We start from the raw sequence: 7,825 nt of genomic DNA, 5'->3' as shown, positions 1-7,825 counted from the left end.
ATTGTCACAAAAATAAAAAATAATATCAGTTCAGCTTACCCGGTAAGCGCCTAAATATACGTACATATATACAGGCATACATACGCACATGCATGGTGATCCCTTTGTTTACCTACTTACATGTGCATTCCAAAGCACAGCTGTTAAAAACATTCTTGCTTGCAGAAAAATATTTTTAACTTACGTTTTGGGCCTATTCTTCGCCCCCACAAGCAGTGCAGCTCTCAGTATACTGCAACTGCATAACCATATGCACATACATGCATATAGATTCTGCGCTCCCAGCAGTCTAACTAGTGTTTGGTCATTTAAGGAACTTTGTTTTTCTGAAGTTTTCGCATAATCGTACGTACATATATACGTATAAACATACATACTTACAAACGCTTGCATCTTTAATACTCAGTGAAACAATTGCGCTGCCCTTATATACATCTACATTCATATATACATAAGTACACATATTAACAAAGTTAACCCAGCAGTAAATTTGGTGGTAATACCCCAGCAGCAAATTTACCATTTCCCAAAAATATCTATATACTGACAAAAAGGAACACTCTGCAACCACATTGAAAAAATATATATAACACGAAAATAAAAAATAAAACCCAGTAGTAAAATTCACTGGTCACAAAAATACATACAGTCCACAAAAACGCAATTAACCACAATTTGCTCAACTAAGAGCCTCCTTTACATATCAAAATATAAATTAATCTTCAAATATTCAAAATGCCAGCTGAACAAAGCAAAAATAGTTCCAAAATTCCAAGGAAATCAACCCCGGCCAAAATCTTTGAAAAGCTTCAGACTTTTGCCGAAGCAAAGAAATCAGAAAAAAGAAAATCTCATGACCCGTGTGCGCAAAAATTTAATATAGAAAATGATGGCTTTATGAGATATTGTGCCAGACTCACCTCTTCTCCCATAGAGGAATTCACAGAGTCGGCCCTCGAAATAAAAGGAAAAACTATTGACAATCTCTGGGCGCGGTTACCCCATCCCAATACATATTTGCGTATCCAAATTGCCCAGAGAAACCCGAATACAATGGGAGCAATCATTGCCCACAAGAAGAGATCTTCCCTCATGGTCTCAAATGGACGAATTCCTAACGTCCCCTTCAAGTATTAGAAAGGGTAGAAATGAAATTTCCAAAACATGTACCCAGAAGTTCTAATCTCACAAAATCGAACGGTAAAATCAATGTTTTTCAAACCAATTCTAGGATGGTGGTTTCTTGCTGTATACGCAACACACCACATCCTATGAAAAAATGTCCAACATTTAAGACATTCTCAATACAAAGGCACGTAAAATTTGTTAAAGCTACCTTGGCAGAGTGCAAGTCACAATTCAAATGCATGTATTGTCAGAAAAGACATAACTCACTACTGCATGTCCATTCCAAAAAGGCAAGCATAAAAGAAAATATTAAGAAATCGATCAACCTCGATCGACAGATACATGAAAGCGGTCATACCCAAAATACCATAGCCCCACAAAATAAAGAGCAAGTGATCCCCTATGATCACCTCCCAACCAATACGCAAAGTCAAAAAGTAATAGCGCAACACAGCACAGCGCATGCGATCACCAAAGATTGCCCCCAAGAGGTAACAAGCTACAAGCCGGAAAAGCAACCCACCTGCTCAAACTACGGGCATGTTACCTCGCTCCGAATTGCCAAAGAAAATGAAGTTCTCCTCCCAACTGCAATAGTGACAATAGAGCGTCGAGGAGAACAGTTTCAACTAAGAGCACTGCTTGACCAAGGCTCCCAAAAATCCTTTATTTCGTCAGCAGCTCAAAAGAGGTTGAAGAGTCCAACCGAACACTCACAGTTCGAAGTAGTTACAATTGGTGGATGTAACTCAAAACGCACTAAGAACGTATGTGAACTAAGTATAATTGGCCGCAAGTCAAAGCGGAAGATAAATACCCAAGCTGTGATACTCAAGCAATTAACGGAGCAAATACCGACTTCCCCTATAAGTCGTATATGTATCAAAGAGTTCAATACCCATGAACTAGCTGACGCCCACTTCAGCAAATCAGCACCCATAGATCTGGTTATTGGAAGCGACATACTTCCACAAATTCTCCAACCCGGAGCCCGAAAAACAAATAATAATGTACTAGCACAAAAACCTATATTTGGTTGGGTGATAAGCGGTTCCGCCGCCAAACTTTGTAAACAAAGGGCAATAAATAAGACTCCACTCATTAAAAACAGTAAGCTCTAACTCATGAGCACACTACAAAAGTACACAAATATTTATTTACTAATATCCTTATACGCCCCACACCTAAGAAGATTACAATGCGTATAGAGCACCGCCCTCTGCATAATTTTTCGCTTTCTTCCTTTGCAGAACGATAACTCAAGGAAAACCCATGTGTGGAATATACAGTAACCCGAATATAACTATAACCGCCACGCCCTCAATATTATGGCGGAGCATACGCAAACCCGCCCGAGTGCCAAGATTGATTGTCGTGACTACACTACTGTTCCAGACGACTGCAGATCGCACTATTCAGCACGTTTTTGCAGGCGGGGGCAGTGTTTAATAGTCCGATTAATATGACGTGCGCACCCTAGTACTGCCCTCCCTTTGGTGACTTTCTTTCCACTGCGACGACACTATGACCAAAAGAAAGTGGAGAAAGGAAACTAACTCCAATATCAACCGTCTCAGCGCGCGCACGGGAAAACGGCCACCGAAAAGCGGAGTTCATATCGTATTGAATACATGCATATGTACCTTTGCATATAAATATTTAACTATTAATAATAAATATACCATTTATAACGTTTTAAATATAAAACGCGAGTGGTTTTCTTTAAAACGAACGCGAATAACATTCTCGCGTTGCTAACAGGGTGTACCTGCGGTTTTCCAAAAAAACAACTTTTTTTAAACAAAATTTCAAAATATGCTAAATTTTAATGAAATGAATAAAAAATATATGTAAAAAGAGGTTCTTTTTTATTATTTTATTAAATAGTACGGGCTTTTAGCTTTCAAAAGAAGAAATAAAAACCTGCTCATTTTTTGCACTTTCTGAAGTAATGCGTTTTTCGCTAATGCATAAAATAAGTTTTTCATTATTTGTTAGTGCCTTGATATCTGCACGATTCGTTCCATTTTCAAAAATTAAGTGTCATATTAAAAACCTTGACCTGTGGACAATAGAAGGTTTATTTTTTTAAAGAGTTGCCACCTGTTAAAAAATTAGATAAAATTTTTTTTATAAGTTAAATTAATTATTAAGAGATGGGTATAAATCGAAACGTGTATTAGCTACATGGCTACATGTAGAGAGTTGCCACCTGTTTAAAAAATCAAATTCCACTTGAACTAAAGGAATTAGGTAATTGAAATAGATAGGTATCACCATAAGGGAGCTAGACGAAAGAGGTTTAAGAAGGTTTTAGCTTAAAAATAAAACGAATAGGGTTGCTACTGTTTGTAAAGTCGAATTTTGTTAAACTAAAATAATAATTACGTCAAAACATAGGGCTGCGCCATCATATTTGTTGTTTTATTACAAATACATACATTGTCAGTCAGTAATTTGTTCTGATTACATTCCTTTTAAATTACTGGACTCTTAAATTTACTCAGGAAAGTTTTTACTCTCCACTTATTTCTTGCTAAATATGTGAAATTTTTTCATTTGTCTGATACTCATATTGATATACATATTTCAGTTACCTTATTCCCTTAATTAAAGTGAATTTGATTTTTTAAACATGTGGCAACCCTTTAACGTGTCATTTAGAGGTAAAATATTTTCAAAACTTGTTCAATTGATACCCATATTGTAATATCTAATTCATTTAACTTATTAAATCATTTTAATAAAATTTATAACAGGTGGCAACCCTTTTCAAAAAAAACCCCTTATTGCACATATACAGGTCAAGCACTGTCATTTGACACCTCGCTTTTGAAAATAGAACGAACTATATGTACATACCTATGTATTCAAAAGCCACAAGAACCCAAATTTTCAAATTCCAACTGCATTTACAGTGAAAATATGAAAGTTATCCAAAAACCAATTGCATTTTTGAATTTAGCGTCCTCAATTTTACTAAGAAGCGAAGTTTTATTTAAATCCGTCCATAATTCTATTTTTGCCCACATTTTATATGGAAGGGAAGCACTGTGCGCCCCCTCCAACAATTATGTTTTAATTTTTTTTTTTTAAATACTGAGGTATGTAAAATTTAAATACCTCTTTTTTTATTGGTGACATGTACATTTTAGAATTTTTCGGAACTTGCATGGGAAGCCAAAAAATAATTAATTTAGGATTGAATTTTTACCTAAAACTTAAAATTATTAATTAAAAATACCCATAAAGAGACTAACAGCCGCACTCAGAAACGTTCCTTAAATTAGCTCTAATGGGCACTTAACTAATGATCGTTAAATCTGTTAATTAATGTTTCCTCTCAGAGTTAAAAATTATGAAATAAAAAATTTAAGTATGGCCCCAGTTACGGCCCTTCATTTTAGTGGCATCACTCACGTTTTTCGTTCAGTTTGAAATAAAATATAAAAATAAGTATTTATATCATTTTGTACGCACTGGCTCACAGACGCAATGGCTGAGTGAGCAGAACACTGGCATGCCATTCGAGAGATACGAGTTCGAGTCCTAGGGCAGGAAGATTTTAATTCTCCATTTTTTTTTTATTTATTTTTTCTGGTTTAATTTTTATAAGCTATCTTTATTGATTTTTTTTTGCATTTTGGATCTAATTTTCTTTTGATTTATAGACTTTATTGCTATAAAAACCAAAAAAATTTTTTTCAATTTAATTAAATTTTTAGAAACTGTTTGCTAAAAGACAAACAAGACCAATAACAGGCCAATTCTGTCTTTCAACTCGCCTCAGTCTTTCGAGAGACAAACGTATTTATATTTCGGCAACTATATTGAAAGCCCTTTTCTGTATTTCGAATGACTAATTGAAAGATGTGCTAATAGGGTTATTATATTTATCGTTTAGCAATAAGTTTTCTAAAAACCAAACGAGATGAAAAAAATATTTTTTTAAAACAGGAAAAACTATAAATTTGAGAAACCGAAAGTAAAAGAAAAAAGATGAATCAAAAAAGTTTCCAAACGTTAAATAAAAAAAAATATAAATTTTTTAAGCAATAAAACTAAAGAAAAATTTATAAAAAAATTCGATGCCGAGGATTGAACTCGGATCTCTTGAATGGCTCGAAAGTGCTCTGCTCACTGGGCCATTGCCATTGTTACAGCAACTTTATCGAAATTGAAATTTATTGAAAACAAACAAAAAATTTCAAAATCATTCGTTAAAAAGTTAAGTAAAGGTTTTTGTTTACTTAACTTTAATGTTCATTTAATGCCGTTAACGAATCATTAACCGACTCTGAGAGGGAATTTTTTTCAAATCGCTACTGAGGGACACCTTAAGTAATCATTAAACGACTCTGAGTGCGGCTGTTAGTAAATCATAAAATTTTATTTAATTTCGAAGTTAACGCTAAGAAAATTTCCAAAAGTAATTTTTTTTTAGAGTTAACGCGCATTACCAACGCTAACTTCGAAATTACATAAGTTTTTCTGATTTACTTTGTCTCGTTTTGGATATTTTTAAATAATACTGTTGGGTTTTAAGTAAAAATTCAATTCTAAATTAATTATTCTTTGGCTTCACATGCAAGTTGTCAAAAAATTCTAAAATATACATGTAACCATTAAAAAAAACACGACGTGTTAGAATAAACCAAAGAGATATTTTAATTTGACATACCTCGATATTAAAAAAAATACATAATTATTGGAGGGGGAAAAAGTTAAATTTCGCAGGTATGTGTCATTATTCAATAAATACTTAGTGTACTTAATTATTATAATAATTGTATTTACAGTGCCCAACCGGATGATTACAAACAGTACTCAGATGATTATATTTCAAGGTTTATTAGATTTTTTCAATTTTAACTATATGTTTTATAAAAACATAGTGCATAAAATAACATACACCATCTACATAAATCAGTTGGGCCGCCACTACCGCCCCTAGGCCAACCCGTCACTACACTCTCAGCCAGACGCTTCCGTTAAATCGCCGGAATCCAAGAGCGCTCCACCCTACGTCTTTACAAACTAGGGCCGCGGCCGCCGCCTTCGCTGTTAGGGCCGCCACCGCCGTTGCCGCCCTGGGCCGAAGCCATCATCGCGCCCTCCAGCCAGCCGATTGCAGGAATCACCGCGAGACAGGAGGGCTGCTCCCTCCGTCTCCACAAGTTAGGGCCGCTACCGCCGCCTTCGGTATTGGGTCCGCCCTATCGTTACCGCCCCCGGAGCCAAAGCAAGTTACCCGTCATTGCTATTGGGGCCGTTGCTGCCACTAGTCGCAGGCCAGGACCGCTGTCACCGTCGCCGTAGAGTATCACCGTCGCTCTCATTGCCGCTATGCTCACCGGCATCACCGTCGCCGTAGACTATCAACGTCGCTCCCATTGCCGCTACGCTCACCGTCACCGTAGAGTATCACCGTCGCTCTCATTACCGCTACCCTCACCGTCGTCACCGAGTATCACCGCCGTTCGCCTTGCCGTTGCGCTCGCCCGCGTCACCGAGTGCTGCCACTCTCACCTTTACCGACCCGTAGCCGTTGTTATTCTCACCGTTACCGACCCAAAGCCACTGTTACTCCCCCTCTCTCACTTCTTAGACGAAAGGTTGCCGGCGCTCTGGCCATACCGCGCCTCGTGTGTGTGTGAGTGTGTTCTCCGTATTACACTAACTATTGTGTTTTATTTAGTGGGGGTTAGTGGGACCTCCATTGTACCCTGGGTCGTCTGAGCGTACCTCAGCCTTCGACAAAATCCGCCTCATACATTATTCAGTAAATATTTAGTGTACTTAATTATTATAATAATTGTATTTACAGTGCCCAACCGGATGATTAGAAACAGTACTCAAATGTTTATATTTTAAGGTTTATTAAATTTTTTTCAGTTTTAACTATATGTTTTATAAAAACATAGTGCATAAAATAACATAAACCACAGTAGAAAGCGTCGAGGAAAATTCGCTCAAAATTTTAAATCAGTATTCAGATTATAAAAAATCAAGGCGAATTATCGGCTACTTCAAATTTGCACTTGATTATGCTGAAATTTCGCTTAAAATTTTTCACAAAACTTTGAACTTTGATTTATGTATATTGTTTATAAAAAAATATATAATTAACATGTTTTTTTTCCATATTTACATTCTCGCCACGACAAAAGAAATAATTAAATTATGATGTATTGTGGAACGATTTTCCGTCATCCCTTGTGAAGTTTGGTTTGGAGACGAACTGGTTTTGGCGTTGTGCCATCTTAAGTGTAATTTTTCATTCTGAACACTTCGTGTTTGCTTCCGCTTTTTATGTATTCGTGTTACTATCTGTTTTAACTGTCATTAGGTTATGCATACCCATCTAAGTGCCGTCAGATTTTGCTTCATTAGTTGTGTTTGTTTAAAAATTATCCAGTAACTTGCCAGCAACTCTCCAGTAACTTTATTTCTAAGCATTCGCTCTCATAGACAAAATTTACAAACAAGTACGCGAACGCTATTCCAGTAATAATTTGCAAGTTTCATGAACAGCTGATAAATTGGTTGTTCATTCGCAGGAATTTCCTAATAAAACAATATATTTTATATTTAAATAGGTTTAGTTTGTGAATTTCAACAATAAAAACCCACAAGCAGTTTCCTTATCAGTTTAAATTGAATCCAGCAACATGCTATCAGCTGTTTTTCGTACTGG

Source organism: Rhagoletis pomonella, unplaced genomic scaffold (genome assembly GCF_013731165.1).
Source record: "Rhagoletis pomonella isolate Grant_MI unplaced genomic scaffold, Rhpom_1.0 Rhpom_scaffold_00003, whole genome shotgun sequence".
Taxonomy (NCBI): Eukaryota; Metazoa; Arthropoda; class Insecta; order Diptera; family Tephritidae; genus Rhagoletis; species Rhagoletis pomonella.
This window is presented reverse-complemented; position numbering follows the sequence as displayed.